The sequence below is a fragment of the Rattus norvegicus genome, chromosome 14 (assembly GCF_021556685.1).
Source record: "Rattus norvegicus strain SHRSP/BbbUtx chromosome 14, alternate assembly SHRSP_T2T, whole genome shotgun sequence".
Classification (NCBI taxonomy): Eukaryota; Metazoa; Chordata; class Mammalia; order Rodentia; family Muridae; genus Rattus; species Rattus norvegicus.
Genome location: NC_141547.1, coordinates 89,601,697 through 89,620,442, shown reverse-complemented (window position 1 = coordinate 89,620,442; position 18,746 = coordinate 89,601,697). Strand labels below are relative to the sequence as shown.

General features: G+C 38.9%; 1 long non-coding RNA gene across 3 annotated transcripts in view; it reads left to right on the top strand.

Moving 5' to 3' along the window:
- LOC148001449 (uncharacterized) overlaps positions 1-18,746 on the top strand; it is a 195,627-nt gene that overhangs the window by 40,300 nt on the left and 136,581 nt on the right. Inside the window, exon 6 of one of the 3 annotated variants that reach the window (XR_015637137.1) lies at positions 3,877-5,992. The exons of the other annotated variants lie outside the window; for them this stretch is intronic. This is a non-coding gene — a long non-coding RNA (uncharacterized LOC148001449). Of the gene's footprint in view, positions 1-3,876; positions 5,993-18,746 lie in introns of those variants that run through there. 3 annotated transcript variants of the gene reach the window in all.

Here is an 18,746-nt window from a genome sequence, read left to right as displayed (position 1 = left end):
TCCAAGTAGGAGGGAAAAGGACAGTAGAATTAGCTACAGAGGGAGACAGGAGAGAGGCCCAGAAGGCAAGAATGATTGGAAATATGCAGCAGCAGGGGATGGAGATGGGGGAACCTATAGAAAGTCCAAAAGACCTGGGACGTGAGTGGCTCCCAGGAATCATGATTACCTTATTCAAAATGCCTAACAGTGGGGAGATGGAACTTGAAGAGACCACCTCCTGTAGATAGATAGGGCCCCAGTAGAGGGATAGGGTCTGCTGCGGATTACCCTGGTACTGTTTGCATGTTGATGCTAATTCTGCTTCCTCAAGAGGAACTGCCCTGAGAAGGATTAGATCACATACTCAAGTGCTTCCATGGGAACCTTCTCCCCATTTTAATTGATCAGTAAAGATGGCAGAAGCCAATTGCTGGGAGAAGGATGAAGCAGGTTTTCCAGGTCCCAGGAGGAAGAAGAGGAGAGAAAAATAGAGAAGGGCTTTTTGGCCAGGCTGTGGAGGGAGACCTGGGATGTAGACTCTGTAGTGAGACTCGGTAGACCTGGGAACTATTAGATTCCATAGTGGCCTCCACCACTGGAAGAATTTCAACATAGAACAGCTGATGTTTTTAGGACACTAGATGCTGAGTCTGGCAGTTGTGAGATCTGACTGATTTTGTTCACTGCTCTATGGTATCTTCAGCCCCTGAGATTTATTTATTGGACATTTTTAAATTTACATTTCAAATACTATCCCATTTCCTGGCTTCCTGTCTATAAACCCCATATCCCTTCCCTCTTCCCCTTCTTCTGTGAGGGTGTTCGCCCTCCCTGACCACCAACCCCTTCCCGCCTCCCCACTCCCTACACTGGGGAGTCAAACCTTGGCAGGATCAAGGGCTTCTCCTCCCATTGGTGCGCAAAAAGGCTATTCTCTGCTACATATGCAACTGGAGCAATATGCCTGTTCATGTATACTCTTTGGGTAGTGGTTTGGTCCCTGGGAGCTCTGGTTGGTTGGTATTATTGTTCTTATGGGGTTGCAAACCTATTTAGCTGTTTTAATTCTTTCTCTAACTCCTCCAATGGGAACCTGGTAATCAGTTCAATGGTTGGCTTCCAGCATTTGCTTCTGTATTTGTCATGCTATGGCAGAGCCTCTCAGGAGACAGCTATATCAAGCTCCTGTCAGCATGCACTTCTTGGCATCAGCAATATTGTCTAGGTTTGGTGGCTATATGTATATGGGCTCTATCCCCAGGTAGGGCAGGCTCTGAATGACCATTTCTTCAGTCTCTACTCCAAACTTTGTCTCCATATCTCCTCCTATGAATATTTTAGTTCCCCCTTTTAAGAAGGACTGAAGCATCTGCACATTGGTCATCTTCTTCTTGAACTTCATGTGATTTGTGGATTGTATCTTGGGTAACCCAAGTTTTTGGACTAATAACCACTTATAAGTAAGTGCATAACATGTGTGTATTTTTGTGATTGTATGATTTGTGATTACTTAGAATGATATTTTCTAGTTCCATCTATTTGCCTATGAATTTCATGAAGTAATTCTTTTTAATGGCTGAGTAGTACTCCATTGTGTAGATGTACAACATTTACTGTATTCATTCCTCTGTGGAAGGACATCTGGTTCTTTCCAGCTTCTGGCTATTATAAATAAGGCTGCTATGAACATGGTGGAGCATGTGTCCTTGTTATATAATGGAGCATCATTTGGGTATATGCCTTGGAGTGGTATAGGTGGGTCCACAGGTAGTACTATGTCCAATTTTCTGAGGAACCTCCAGACTGATTTCCAGAGTGGTTGTACCAGCTTGCAATCCCACCAACAATGGAGGAGTATTTCTCTTTCTCCATATCCTTACCAGCATCTGCTGTCATCTGTTGTCCTTAGCCATTCTGACTGGTGTGAGGTGGAATCTCAGGGTTGCTTTGATTTGCATTTCCCTGAGGGCTAAAGAACGTTGAACATTTCTTAAGGCGCTTCGTGGCCATTTGATATTCCACAGCTGAGAATTCTTTGTTTAGCTCTGTACCCAATTTTTAATAGGGTTATTTGATTCTCTGGAGTCTAACTTCTTGAGTTCTTTGTATATATTGGATATTAGCCCTCTATCAGATGTAGGATTGGTAAAGATCTTTTCCCAGGCTGATTTTAAATATTAAGATTTTCTGGTGTTTTTCCATTTGCCATGATTCAGGCAGGCAAAAGAGAAGGTGCAAGCAACAAAGGTCTCAGTGGCAGGGGTGGATGATTGACGGAATGTGAGCAGTCAAGCATTCTCAGGAGGGACGATTGCTGAGTGGCTTAGCAAAGCCAGCCAGAGGAATGGGTGGTGGTCTTGGGAAAATGCCAGCTGGCACCATGTCAGCAGCTCTTCTTGGAATATATCCAGAGTCTCAGAAAAGTGTTACCTAGCTATGGGAGTTGAGTAAGACTGGAATGGTCATTAGAAGCTAGTGCAGCTAGCCACAAGAGGTTGACAGACCATGAGTCGAGCTTTCAAGAAGGGATAGCAAGCATTTTTAAAAATACATTCACCAGCCTATTTTCAAACATTTTGAGCCACTATTGTTCTTGTCTAAAAGAAATGCAGGGGACAAACTGGAACAGAGATTGAAGGGAAGGTCATTTAGTGACTGGCCCAACTTGGGATCCATCCCATACACTGACACTATTACTGACACCATGTTGTGTTTGTGACAGGAGCCTAGCATGGCTATCCCCTGAGAGACTGTACTAGCAACCAAGTGAGACAAATGCAGATATTTACAGCCAACAATTGCACTGAGGCCGGAGACCCCTATGGAAGAGTTAGGGAAAGGATTGAAGGAGCTGAAGGAGATAGCAACCCTGTAGGAAAACCAACAGTTATCAACTAAACTGGACCCCAGGGAACTCCCAGAAACTAAACTAAGTCACCAACCAAAAAACATACATGGGCTTGTCTGAGGTCCCCAGCACATATGTAGTAGGGTATTGCCTTGTGTAGCCTCCTGTAGAGACTTGATGTCCCAGGGAAGGGGGATGCAGGTGTGTGTGTATGTGTGTGTGTGTGTGTGTGTGTGTGTGTGTGTGTGTGTGTGTGTGTGTGTGTGTGCTAGGTGGCTGGGGGAGAACACTCTTGGAGGCCAAGGGGTAGGGGGTTAGTGAAGAACTCTTGGTGGGAGGATCAGGAAGCAGGACAACCTTTGGACTGTAAATAAAACAATTAAAAAGAAACCACACCATTGATACCATGACATTTTTCAGGCAAATAGATAGAACTAGAAAAGATTATCCTGAGTGAAGTTACCCAGACCCAAAACATCCTACAGGGTCTTTACTCGCTTAAAAGTGGCTATTAGCCATAAAATATAGGATACACAAAATACAACCCAGAGACCCAATGAAGATAAATCGTAAAGAGGGTTGAAATAGAAACCTAAGGGTTCCTTGGGAAGTTGGTTGGGTGGTGTTTGCTGGAACAAACATGTGAAGGAACATTTCATTGAAGGAGACATAGGCGATAGGATGTTCTGCTAAAGCAAACATGTGGAAGGACATGTGATGAAAGATTCTTTGTTAATGACAGGAATGTATTGGTCTGCCTTACGTTGCATAGTTGAGCTGCATTTGTAGGGATTCCTCTTTGGAAAAAAATGGTCAAAAATATTTCTGGTCATGTGCTCTAGTTTCTTGCTTCTTCTACAGACTCAGGCTGATTGTCAGAGTAATGTCATCTGAGACAGACATACATGGTAAGGCAAGACATGTGCTAAGGCAAGAACTGTGAAGGACATATAATGTTTAGAGAGACATAAATAGAACTCCATGGACAGTGAGGGGGGCTGAGCTTGTTGGTCTCATATCTTTCTTGATCTTCACTTCTCTGATAGAGGCACAGCTGAGAACTTCTGGCATTCCTCCTGGTTCCTACATTTGACCCATACCTTGGCCAAGGCCTGACTGACTCTGCTAGGTAGTGCCAACATTGCTGATTCCTGTTTGCTGTTCCAACTCTACTGAACCAGACTGCTGGTGTATGTGTTTGTGAGTGGATGGAGCTGCTGCTGCTGCTGCTGCCCTGTGAAGAGAACTTCAAATTTCCAGACAAAACAGAGGGAAGTTGCTTCAAAAATCTTTTTAAACAGTTCCCATATATTCTTTTTTCCCCACTACCTCTAGTAGGTGGTAGTCTACGAGGAAGGCTAAAGCTTTAAGAACCATGATTAAAAATAGGGTTTGAAAAAAATTATAGATATAGAAGGTTCAAGGGGGGGATGCTTGAATCTCTCTTAGAACGGGGCAAAAAATAGTCATATGAGGTGGATGGAGGTAGGGAATTGAATGGAGAGGGGATGGTGAGGGGAATAGAGTGAGAAGATCAGGTATAAGGGAAGCCTGGGAGAAAGGACCAGGAGAGTGAATGAAAATTGGTGGTAAGCAGAGATCATGGCATCTGTAGGGGTTGCCAGAGACCTGGGAATGAAGGAAGCTGGAAGGAGTCTAGGCGGGTGACTCTAACTCAGACTTCTGGTAGTGGAGGATAGGAAGTCTGTAGTAAGTACCCCCAGGAGCCAGGCAGGATCCCCAGTGGATGGTCAAGGACTCCAACCCACCTACAAAGCACACGACCCAAACGTTGTCCTGTGTATAAGAAGTGCAGGGACAAAGATGAACCAGAGAGTTGGGGAATGACCAACCCATGGCTGACCCAACTTGAGACCCATACCATGTGTAAGAACCAATTGCTGACACTATTAATGATCGTTTGCTATGCTTGCAATCAGGAGCTTAGTACAACTGTCTTCTGAGAGGCTCCACCCAGCAGCTTTCCTGATACAGATACAGAGATCAAAACCAAACATTAGAAAGGGATTAGGAAGTCTGTGGAAGAGTTGGGAAAAAGAGTGAGGGACATGTAGGGGATAGGGACTCCACAAGACCAACAGAGTCAACCAACCTGAACCATTGAAGAGTCCTAGGGACTGAACTACCAACCAAATAGCTGGACCATGCCCCCCTACACACTTGTGGCAGAGATACAACTTGGTCCTCATAAGGGTCTGCCCAAAATTGGAGCAGGAACTGTCTCTGAATGTAGGCTGCCTATGGATTCTGTGACTCAGTGGTAAAAAATGTGCCTAGTCCTGCAGTGACTTGATGTGCCAGGGTGGGTTGGCACCGAGGTGTGACCTTCCCCTTCTCAAAAGAGAAGAGGACAAGAGACAGAGGGACTAATTGAGGAGTGAGCTGGGAGTGGGAGCTTTGGTTGGGATTGGGATGTAAAGTGAATAAATGAACAAACAAATAATAAGTGGAAAATGTACATACATGTAGAAGTAATGGTGAGTAAATATACCTCTACCACATGTCATTTTGAAGAGCAAAGTAATATAATGACGTGCTCACACTGTATAATTAAGTAGTTGAAATCTAACACATTAACCATGAAGAGAAAGTATGGGATGTGTCCGGTGGGGTACAATGGAACATACAGAGGGTATTTTTAAAAATATTTCTTTTGGTAAATTTGTATTTTTTGAGAACTAACTCTGATGACAGGACAGGCCTTATTTTCTTAGGGTTGCGAATACTTTTCTAAAGTGTCCCCAAGACTCCTTGTTCTGAAGTAGTCTGGAAACACTGTAACAGGAAGGAAAGAAAACAGAAAACAACTAAGGACTTTAAAAACCTGTGCCCTTGAGAACACCTAGAAGGTGAACCTATTCTGACTAAGGCTAGCGGCTATTGTTTGTCTCCTGGCCTACCAGTGCCTGATATGGAAATGGGAAGCTCAAAGCCAGTACACAAAGAGAATTATATCTGCTCTACCCAGATATCTCTCCATTTAAAACATCAACTGACTGCCCTAACAGTTTGCTCCGTTTCTCTGGTAGATGTAAGCACCAGACTTGATCATTTCATTTGTGTAATTCTATCCACTTTTTTCTTTTTCTCTTATGGATACTTACTTCATATTTAATAAACTTGCTTATTCCAAACTTAAAGTACTTATCTTAGTTCATTCTCCAACATTTTTTTTTCCAAAGTACTCAGGGTCAGTGATAGGGAAAAGAGTATGTTTTAGCGTTTCTATTGCAGTGTAGAGAGAATTTGATGGCAGCTGGCATGGCCTCAATAAGGACAGAGTAACATGGTTCTTGCCTCTGGGACAGGGCCAGCAGGCAAGGGCTTCCATGAGTATTGATGGCTGCTGTGTGTATAAGGCTTGTTTGAATAATAATGTACATATTTTATGTTCCTCCATCAAGGAATGTCCTCCTTGTTTAAGTTAATGACTCCATGATAATTAGAGACAGCAAGAAACTGGGAGGCAAAGTTGTGTCTATATCTCAGCAAAATGATAAAGGCTGGGACTTTCAGGACCACCCTTAAGGTTCTGTAAAAGGACTCTAAAAACATGAGTTCAAAAATGTATAATTTCTCAAGTATGCAAAAATATAAGGATGCAATATATAAATTGTATAAGGAGCCTCACAGATCTAAAGGAGCAGAGGCAGCTACACTGTGAGCCACCCTGTCAGAAAGATACAAAAGACAGGCAGATACAAATGTAGGCCGATTCCTGGGGTCAAGATCAGTCCGAGACACTGCAAATCCAGGCCAGGCCATGGCTGGAGTGGAAATTCCAGGGTGGGGTCCTGCTTAGCCATCTTATCGTCTGTGCTTAACAGAGGCAGGCAGATATCTGATATCTGAATACTTCTGCAATGTTGAAAAAAGTGTTCGCTGTCTCCTAAGAATCAAGGAGCTGGGGTAACAGGACGATAACTTATAGGATATTCAGATGCAAACCTGTAATAAATAACTGAAATGATATGTTAATAAACGTGACTGCTTTGGGTCTGCATAAGATGATGAGTTAATAGAAAGTGACAGCAGCTCCTTTTCAGATTTTTTTTTTTTTTTTTAGTGAGAGCAGAACTGTCTGGATATTGAACACAGCTCTTCAAGAATTTTTTTTTTTTTTTTTATAATGGGACTTCTGATTTTTAGTCAGAAAAATCCAAGAAAATAAAACACAGCTCTTTTAGAATTTTTTCAAAGCTCTCTTAGAATTTTTTTTTCTAACTATTTCTGACTTGATCAGGATCACAATTCCAAGAGTTACTTAGAGAGCTGACACAGCCCTTTTAGGACGTTTTCTAGCAGCTATCCAGAGAAGGCTATCTGAAGTGGGAACACAGCTCTTTTGGAATATTTCCGGGCCTTTTGATTTGATTAAAAACTCACGAATCTCTTTTAGAGTTTTTCTAACAGGATTTTTGACATTGTCAGAAGATCTGAGATTATTTTGTAGCAGTTTATCTGACTTTGGCCAGAAAATACATGAGCTATCCAAGAGAGCTTTTAGAATTTTTACTAGGAGGGAGAGCTCTCTTAGGCAGAAAGTTAGCTGTCTCAACTACAGAGATTTTAGAATACCAAGAACAAGCTCTCTAGAGCACAGCAGAACAGAACACACACATACACACACACACACACACACACACACAGAGAGAGAGAGAGAGAGAGAGAGAGAGAGAGAGAGAGAGAGAGAGAGAGAGAGAGAGAGAGCGAGCAGGCGAGCAGTCTGGAAAGCCATCTTAGCAGAACACGGGCTACCAGCTTGGACTTGGAGTCATTTGTTTTTGCTGTTCCCAAACACCCCTTCTTTCAGAACCTGAACCTAGTTAAGGTTGGTCCTTGGCAGGCAGAATCTTTTATAAAGGAAAACATTTAAGTGGGACTGGTTTACGGTTCGGATGTTTAGTCCATTATCACCATGGCAGGAAGTACAGCAGCATGCAGGCAGATAGGTGCTGAAGAGAGGCAGAGATCTACATCTGGACCCACAGACAACAGGAAGAGACTACCAGCCACACTGTGCCCAGCTTGAGCACCTGAGATCTGATATCCAGCCCCCAGTAACTCACTTCCTCCAACAAAGCCGCACCTCTTTCAGCAAGCCACGCCTCTAATAGTACCACTCCCTATGAGCCTATGGTGGCCATTCTCATTCAAACTACCACAGATTGTCATCGTTGGAAAGTGTAGGATAAGCACATATTAAAGGAGAAAAAAACTGATCTATGATCCATTGATCTATCCGCCATGGTATCTCTGTACTGATACCATGCAGTCTTTATCACTATCGCTCTGTAGTACAGTTAAGGTCAGGGATAGTGATAGTGATTCTCTCAGAAGTTCTTTTATTGTTGAGAATTATTTTGGCTATCCTGGCTTTTTTTTCCATATGATAATTAGGAATTACCCTTTCTATGTTTGTGAAAAGTTGTGTTGGAGTTTGGAAGGAGATTGCATTGAATCTGTAGACTACTTTTGTAAGATGGCCATTTTCCCTATGTTTATCCTACCAATCCACGAGCATGGGAAAATTTTCCATCTTCTGAGGTCTCCTTTGATTTCTTGAGCCTGTAATTTTTCTACGTTTGTTAAATTGTGGGGTCCTTACTCCATTATTTGGTTACCTCTTCTTGGTATTTATTAGAAGGCTTATAGAGACTCCTCAACCCAAAATAATAAATGCAAATAATGACTTCAGTTTATTTCACTGACCTCATCCTGTTTCTCATTTAATGACATATAAAATAACATTTCATGAAATATAACATGAAATATGAAATATAATTAATGTATAATAATCTGCTTGATATTTTAATAGGCTACAGTTAAGGTAATATGTAGTCAAAATACTTTCATTTCAATGCTTGAAAGCCCTGGGCTACCTCCAAAAATTTTGAATGAAGAAGGGATGATAGATTATGACAATTGGTTTTCTTAAATGCTCTTATGTAGTCCATGGTAACATATAATTCTCTAAATAGCCCAGGGTGGCTATGAACTCTAGATTCTGCTTATATGCTGTTAGGTCACCATAGTGTCAGTGATGATGGCAATGCCAGGAAACAGAAACTCAAAGCTCTTTATGTCAGACTGAAAGCTGTAAGCCACAACTTTGAGTGTGTCTTGTGTCTAAAGAGCTCCCACATGAACCACCTGGCTGTTCCACCCTAAACAGCACAGCCGCCCCTGCCAAATATTTATATGAAGCCTAACACGTATTTCCAAGTGCTGCTGTGTCCTACTGTCTGAGGCAGCCCTGCAGTTTTTAATGAATTGTTCTCCCCATGGAGTGGCTGTCTTCGATGGTTTATTGTTGTATCTACTTACATGTGGCACCATAACTGTTCAAACATTTTCCCAGTGATTATACCTTTCTTTTCTGTACCCGATTAACAGATTTTTAAGTTATTTTATCTTTTGGACTTTTTATTTTAATTCTTTTTAAAACTTAAAAAAATGACAGTTGCATTACCATAATTAAACAACAAAGTCCAGATTGGTTTTGTAACTATTCTGCTAATAACGTTGTGAGTGGGCTATTCATGTCTTGACGTTAACGCTTTACCTTTAATCTCTGTAAAGACCTCATAAGTCAAGAAAGACAATAATTAAATATTAATGTAGAAATATTCTAGACTTTTTGTCTTTTATTTTGAGATTGACTCATATACAACAGCCTAGACTATTCCAGAACTCATTACACACGTCCGGATGCTCCTGCTTTAGACTCATAAGTGCTGCTATTGCAGCCGGAAGCCACCACACTTGGGCTTCCACAGTATCTAATTAACTAAAACCCGGTTACACACAACTAGAACTTCAACTTCTCCATGTTGATTTTACCTCCCCACTTTTTTGAAAATGTCAATTTTAAAATGAGTTTTAGGAAAATTCATGTAAAACACATTAAATATTTTATAATATAGACATCATACCTGTACATTACTTCCCAATCCATGTGAAAATTGCATCATGCTATGATCATGCACAGTTTGTAAATACCTTAAACTCAATTTATCCACTGTAAAGTGAATATAATACTTATTACCCCAAGGGGCTATGATAATTCAATTTAGGTGCAGTGATAATATAAGTAAAAGAGTGCCATATATATATATATATATATATGTTTTATAAATTCATTACTTTCTGATAAAAATGAGTACTTTAGGTAAAAAAAAAACTAGGTTTACCATCCTACCAATAAATCTTAATTGAATTTGTTATATTCCACTCAGATTGCTCATGTAACTAACAGCCATTCAAACCTTCATTTGTCAACCCGAAATGATCACTAATTCTGCTCACTGGTTTTCTATATTAACTTATTGCTTATTGTAATATATGATTTGACATCACTATTTTTTACAGCTCAGTGTTTGGTAATGAAAAGCAATAGCTGCTCAATAAGATAATGACCACTACGGCCTCCTAATGAAGTCTGGTTATGCCCATAGATTGGAGCATCTCTCAATTCCCATGATATTCACTGCTATTTAAAGTAGATGGTGATCACAGACATCCACAACTAGCCAAAGAACAGAGAATAAGTGACTGGAATTCCCAGACCTAAATAGAATACCTGCATCAGGACTGCTTCTACTAAGGCTCAGGGATCATTGTGGAAGTGGGTGAGAAAGATGGAAAGAACCAGACGTGGTGGATAAGAACACAGAAGCAATATCTTCTAGACATAACAGGGCATGAACTCACCTTTTATTGCAGCATGCAAGCTCATTCACTTTATTAAGTTGTATAGAAATTCAGGTGATTTAGTTATTATTCTAATTATTATACAATTATGTAATTGTATATATTTAGCTTTAAAACTTTTATTGTATAGCTACTGAAAATATAGTAATTGTTAAGTGAATACATAGTTGATACACACACACACACACACACACACACACGCACACACACATTGTTATAGCCTCTAAAATGACAGACTGTTTGCTGATCTCTGTCAAGAGGGTTTTTTTGGTAATATTCTTTAATATTAAAAATAGAAATGAAAGTTCCACACACCAAAAGTAACCAAATTCAAAATCTATTCATTTTAATGAACTCAACAGTGATCTGAAGTCATGGGTATTTCACACTTTCGCTATCAAAGTTGTTCTTACACGTTCAGGTACTGACAAACCTCAAAATTCCATGACATAAGTAGAGCTAGAAAAACAATTAGCTTTATGTCCTCTTTCATAACTCATGGGTATTATTTGCTTAAAGTGTTTCCTCATCCCCTAATATTTAGCTTTTCTTATATTTCTGCACATTATCTTGAACCCATATGCATGTATACCTATTTACATGTATTATTGCCTAGATTCTTCATATAAGAGAAAACATTCATTTTTTAATTTATACTGTTCTGTGACCTCCCTTAATATTATATATTCTAGGCCACTCATTTTTCATGAATATTTTTTGTTTCTTTTGCTTTAGACCTTTATAGTGTATGTATGTACACTTGAATAATTGTGTGTGTTTTCATTGTTATTTCAGTTGGTGATGGGCAGCTGAGTTTATTCTAATTTCCTTCCATAGCAAATAAAGCAGCAATAAGCATGGGCTGCAAAATCTCCTTTGTAGGTCTGGAGGCCTCTGGAGTGCTCAGGAGTAAAATAGCAAATTCTATACGGGAGAGGCGAATTCTTTATTCTTGGTTATGTTAAAATTAAATGAGCCAATCTCTTTTCTCTGAAACAGAGACCACAGGCTAAATTTAAAAAAAATCCATGTTATGTTTGATTGCCTACTACAGTGGACTCAATTTAATGTAAATATGCAGAGAACAAAAGTAAAATTATTTCATTCATGCATTAACCCAAAAAGCTACACTGACTATATTCGTTTTAAATGAAGTAGAATATAATATAAAAATCTAAATGTACCTAGAGGAAGTTATATTTTGATGAGGTTTCTGAACAGAAAGAGACTACAAGGATTATAAACATACACACTGTTATAGTGGAGACCTAAAATACATGAAGCAAATTTGACATAACTGAAAGATGATATGCACAGCAATAAAATAATAGTTTAATGTTGAGCATCTTATTTTCAGTAACTGATATGACAGATATAAGATCATTAAGAAAAGGTAGGGCCTGAACAAACTATAAATAAAAGAATAATGGACACATAAGGTATACTAGTCTGTAGGAACAGAGTGCGTGTTTTAAATAACATAAATGAAACATTATCCAAGTAGACAGTCAGTATTTTAAACAAGTTTAATGTATTTAAGGTGATGGAAATTATATAGACTGCTAGAGGATAATATATATTTCCCTATATAAATGAGAATGAATATTGAAAAATTAAAAAATAGAAATTAAATGACTAATTTAAAAATGAACCATTGTAAGAAGGAACAAAGTAGAAATTACAAAATCTCTTAAATCAATTAATTAAAATACATCATGACAAAACATAGTGGTCTTTATAAAAGTACTAAGAGGAAGATGTAGAACCATGAAAATACACATTTTCCAAAATTCTCAATCATAAAGTGAAAACAATAATTATAAAAGTGCCAAGGAAATAAAATAAAATAAAATAAAATAAAAAGATTAACCAACTAAACTCAATCAGGAGGGGGAAAAAAGGAAGAAACGAAAAGCCACAGGTCAGCATAGTGACAAACAAGGGAAGAATAGCAGGACAGACATCATCAGACCTGAAAGTTTTTATTCTGAAAAAGTAACAAAACTGAAAAACATTTTGGTAAAGTAAGACGGGAAAAGAGATGCAAATATTAACAGTAGTTGAGTTCCTTCTGACTGTGTCTACGAAAGCTGCTGTAAGAACACTTGAGCAACAGTTAAGATGGAGTTAACTTCGTTCCTGCCACTGGATTCCCTTCCCCTATCTGGCCTGCCTGCTTGGGCCTCAGTGGGATAAGATGCACTTAGTCCTGCAGGAACTTGATATATCAGGATGGAGAAATATGCAAAGGAGGTCCCCCTTCTCCTCAGAGAACTGGAGGGAGTAATGGGGGCAAAGGGGTTGAGAGAAGGGCTAGGAGAGGAGGGCAGGGCTGAAGACAGGAGACAAAGTCAATAAATGAATGAATAAATGAATGAATGAATGAATGAATAAATGAATAAATAAAATCACTGTAAACATACCCAGAAGTAGGCAATACACATAGAAATATAATGATGAAAAGGAATGAATCAAAAATAAAAAGACTCAGTAAATAAAATTCCAGAATTACATAGCATCACTGGTAAGTTGTACCAAACATGTAAAGTAAACTAATATTATTTCCCTCAAATTCTTCTAAAGAAACTAGGAAGAAGGGAATGTCCCAATTCTACTAGATTGCATTAACTGTAACGGAGCTCAAAACAGAAAATCAAGGAAACACAGAACACAGAGCCCTTCTCAAATAAAGAGCACCATCTTTGCTTATTCAAAATGTGCACAGTGAAACTGATGAGGAACTGTCTCATTCTCTGTATTAGTCTATCACACAAACAAACAAACAAACAAACAAACAACAGGTGTTGTAGCACCTGTATAATTTTAGAACTGAGAAGCTGAGTCACTTTAAGGCTAGTTATTTCTTGAAATGAGTGTCATACATCTCTCTCTGTCTCTGTCTTTGTCTCTGACTCCCTTTCTCTCTTTCTTTCTCTTTCCTCTCTCTCTCGCTCTTTTTCTTTCCTCTCTCTCTCTCTCTCTCTCTCTCTCTCTCTCTCTCTCTCTCTCTCTCTCTCCCCCCCCCCTGTGTGTGTGTGTATCTATAAACCAATAAAATATTTTTCTAGCAAGTGATAGTAGGAAACTTTCTTTCTTCCTTATTTTTTTTTTTGTTTGTTTGTCAATGAGGCCTTAACTCCAGACTAGCTTGACATACAGGAGACATTATCTCAAATGAACAAATAAAACTTTATGAATAGTCAAAAGGAAATGAGGACAGCAAGAAACTATAACCCAATACACTCCTGGTTGGAACCCGGAATATTACATCACCTTTCAAACACTTTTATAGTTGCTCAAAAAACTGAATCTGTAATGGTCTTGTCCTTTACGAAAAGAGTTTCTTTGATGAGGTGTGAGAGTATACAAATCTGTAGGTGAAGGTATATATTTAACTTGCAGGTAGGAATTATGCTGGTTTAATAACTTGGTCGTGGTAGGTTCCATGACTTTATTAGTCTTGGGTAGCTAACTATGCTTCTAGTTCCAGGTATTCACTTCTATTGAGTGGGATTTAAGTCCAATTAAAGAGCTGGTTCTTGCCAAAGTATTCATGCCACTATTGAAATGCTATGGTATCATTCTTGTCTTCCTTGTAGATGATAATCATCACAGCTAGGTAAGACTATTAGGTGCTTGTTGCAACAAATATTATGGATAACCACAAATCCTTGCTAGCTGGCACCGTAGAGCCACATGGCATTAGCAGTGTAATTTCATTTCAGTCAGCAAGGTGTCTCACCCGCAAAGTTCCCAATCTCTATCCCATGCTGCCGCTAGCTACTGTCTGAGCCCAGCAGCAACCTTTCCATCCATCTAGTCTCCAAGGCAGGTCACTGCCATGCAAGTTTCATAAAGAGACTGCCTATCTCGCAGTTCTCTTACTATGGACTCTGCTCGCATTCCTTGCAACACATTAAATCAAGACGCTAGAAGTCCAAGCAGTCCCCAACTCAGACTCTGCTCATATTTTCTGTAACCGCCCTCTGTGGTCATTGTCACAACCCACACCAGCCCGACCAAATCAAAATTCCAGAAGCTTATAATTTAACAATAAGACGTATCTAAGTAATTTATGTTCCACAGAACATCCACACAATCAACTCAGAGCCAGTTGATGATAAAAATAAATCTCCCACCTAGATAAGATGGATTGACCCATAGAAATCCATCCTCTAAGAAATACTCATAACTACCTGTGGTCATTTAAGGCCACAGAGATCTGTGTCGTTCTTCTCTACCTTCCATCTTGGTTTTCCTCTTCTTTTCTCTCTCTCTCTCTCTCTCTCTCTCTCTCTCTCTCTCTCTCTCTCCTTACTAAAACTCCATCCCAGTGTTAATTTTTACTGTCTAATCATGGGCTTTGCCACATCTGCATAAAGACAGCAATCCACAGGTACTTCTCTCTCTTCAAACATTTTATAACATCTTCAAATACTTTGAACTCTAAACCACAGAGAGATTCTCAAGTAAGATCTAGCTTGGTTCCTCCAGGTCTTAAGTCCAAAGTGTCGTTAGCAATAGGGTCTTCTCTTCCACCTCTGGGAGGCAACAAAGAACAGTAGCAGCCAATATTGTTTTAGCAGTCTTTTAGTTTCTGATTACCAAAAACTCCAAAGGGATTCTTATGGGTTTTGCTGTTGTTGTTACATAGCTTATAGTTCTTATTTGGAGAAAGGGAATTGTTAGCCTAAGTGGGATATTGGATACCTTTATTAAACTTTATTAAAATATGAATAGCACTACTCAAAATGCAGAGCATAAGTGATTGTGGCATAACCCTGTTGATACATCTACCACACAACTACTATACCGAATGCTCAGGAGAATGATAAACAAGTGAATGAAAATTTTCTAAGAACCAGAAGACCAGGAAAATTGCTGTGAGATAGTGTCTTCTAGAAATGGTAGGAACACTACATTCATGATACTTCCTGGCACGTAAAAAAGAAGTGGTAAAGTACAACCACCAATATGCATAACATTCAAAGGGGAAACCTCACTGGCCCCCATCCATACAGAAAGAACTATGGGTAAATATGTAATGCTGTGAGAGATGTAGTCTTCCCCAGAGAGATACATCTCTATTTGGATATCAGATAGAAAGTGGTCAGTCATAATGTCATATATACATGGAAGCAAAACAGAATAGACTGAACGTATTGTAGTTATGTATCAGGTATGTTGGACTAGAAACACAGTTAAATACTTTAAGCAGGGGTTGATGGGCCATACTAGTAGGCGCAAAGGAGAAAGTGGTAATGAGAGCAATGAAGATTATAATGGCCCAGATCAAGAGGGTTTAGTGGGAAAAATATCAGTTAAGTGGCTTAAAGACTTTTCTTGTAGAATTTTGGCAACAAATATGGCAGCTTTTTGCCCTTGTCCTAAAAAAAATCTGTGGGAAGCTAAATTAAAGAGTTTTGGAATAATGGCTTTGGCAGAGGAGATTACAAAACAGCCTACTACTTATTGTGTCCTCCGGTATTAGTGTCCACTAATAACCATATGTTGAATAATAATGAAAAGGAGAAAGGAAAATTTTTAAAATATGCACAGTTTGGGGAGAAAGGGAGCACCAGAGAATTTAATAGTGCTAAGTCCAGTTTTTAAGGAGATCAAATATTTAATGAAAAGCCCGCTGCTAAATGGATTAAAGAGAGTGGTGAACTCAGGGCAAGACTCTACCCAGCTAAGTTTCCAACTCATAAAAGGGAATTAAAGAAAAGGAAACCATAGAAAACAGAGGGTTGATAAAGATGTAATTGAAACAAAAGGTGCCTTGTTCCAGTCTCAGAATGCAGAAGAACTTGGAAGCTTTGGCCACTTGGTCCTGGCTTTACAGTTAAGGGTCCAAAACAGAGGTTGTAGAATCTCCCTCAGAGGCCATCCAGCCCTGTGTTAGGTAGGGGTGCATGGAGGCCCAGAGAGGACCATGTATTGAGTTGTGAAAGTAAAGCCTGGATTTGGGTGAAGACCCTAAGATGTTGGAGATACCATAGTCATAAAATACCTGTCAAAGAGAGCTGGTAGCAGGGTATGGAATTAGCCCAAAAGAGGTAAATGTGTGCAGTCAACAAAGCTGAGAGGGATTTGAACATCTGAAGAACAATTTGACATCCGACATGGAGATGCAGAGTTTGGAGTTTGCCCAGTTGTCTTTTGGCATTTTTTTCCCCAGTATTTCATTATGCTTCTTTTCCTCCCTTTTGAAGTGATAATGTACAATCTGTGGCATTGTATGTTGGAAATATGTGATCTGCTTTTTGATTTTGATTTTAGAGGAGGTTAAGAGATTGCCATGAGTCTTAGTAGAGATTTTGGACTTTGAGCTTTTAAACAGTGCTGAGACTGTGATAGATTATGAGGACTTGAAGTTGTATGAAACACATTTTTTATTATGATAAATCTACAAGTCTATGGAGGCCAGGGAGAAGAATGTGGTTGTTTAGATGAGAATGACTCCTATAGGCTCATAGATTTGAATGCTTGGTTAATAGGGAATGATGATACTCAAGAGGGATTAGAAGATATGGTCTTGTTGGAGTAGGTGTGGTCCTGTTGCTGGAAGTGTGTCACAAGAACAGGCATTGGGATTTCAAAAACTCAAGCCAGTTCTAGTGCTTCTCATTTCCTGATGCTTTTGGATACCAATGTAGAACTCCAAGAAACAATGTCTGCCTTCATACTCTCTTCCATGAGAATAATGAACAAAAACCTCTGAAACTGTAAGCAAGCCCAATTATATATATTCTCTTATAAGAGTTGCTATGGCCATAGTGTCTCTCCACAGCAGTAGAACACTAAGATAGGCATATATATGTATGTGTGTGTATATATATATATATATATATATATATGTATATATATATATGTACATAAATAAATCAGTACATAAATAATATGTAACACTGTCAAAGAAAGAGAGACCATAATTTTAAGTAGGAGCAAACGAGGTATACAAGGGAAGAGTTGAAATGAGCAAAGGGAAAGTGTGAATGTTGTAATTATGGGTTAACCAAAAAAAAATTTTAAAAGCATAGTTTAGAAATGCAGACTCTATACTCAGAATAGTATTCTCAAAGTATTTAAATGTTTTTTAACTTTTAATTACTTATATGTATGTATGAGCATGCACGCACATGGGAGTGTCCTCAGAGGCCAGAAAAAAAAGTTTCAGATCCTCTGCAGCAGGAGTTACAAATGCTTACATGCAGGCTGGCTTACATAGGTGGGAATCTCCCTATAGGCTCAGGTCATCCATAAGAACAGCAAGCACTTTTAACTGCTGAGCCATCTCTCCAGTTCCTGCTCAAAGGATATAAATGCAGAGACTTGCACAGATCTTCTTGTGCTAATATTCAATAGATTAGCACAAGACCCAATCATTAAGAGGATGAAACAGTGGAAGTTTACAACAACAGATGACAGAAATAAGCAGATTACTGTTCACACATACAAAAAGGAATAAAATTCTGACACATGTTACATGAAGAAGTAAATTGAAAATATACTCAGTGGAATAGGCCAGATCTGCAAAGATCAGTGCTGTATGATTTCAATTACATGAAGTAATTGCATAAGCCAACTCTAGGACATAGTAAAAGTTACTATGATACTGACAGTTATTTCCTAATAGTTGAAAGGCTTACTTTTCAGGTAATGAAAAGATTTAGGAAAGAAACCTGATAGATGCACTGCCTTTTGAATCAAAAGAATGGCCACTGAAGTGTGCAACTAAAAACGTCTAAATTGACAAATTCTATGTTTTACAATTATGTATTGTATATATTTTGCCACAGTCTTTAAAAGTTAATTATTGAATTTACCCAAACCAATTAAATTATATACTTAAATCAGGGAGGTAATATATTATATGAATTGATTTCAATAAATTTGTTAAAATGAGGGAGTTATATGAATAGGCTCTTAACTCAAGAGGAAAAGTGAATGGCAATATGCACATGAAAAGACTTACTATTATTAGTCATCAGGGAAATGCAAATCAAAATTACAGAAGGATTCCTTCTCTCCCCCACTAGGATAGCTGTAGTAAAAGGGACAGATGTTAACAATTGGATAGGATTGAAGAAATGGAGCTACCAGACATTACCAGTGGGGTACAGTGACCTACATTATGGATAATGACTTGGCAATTCTTCAAAACTTTGAACACAGCACC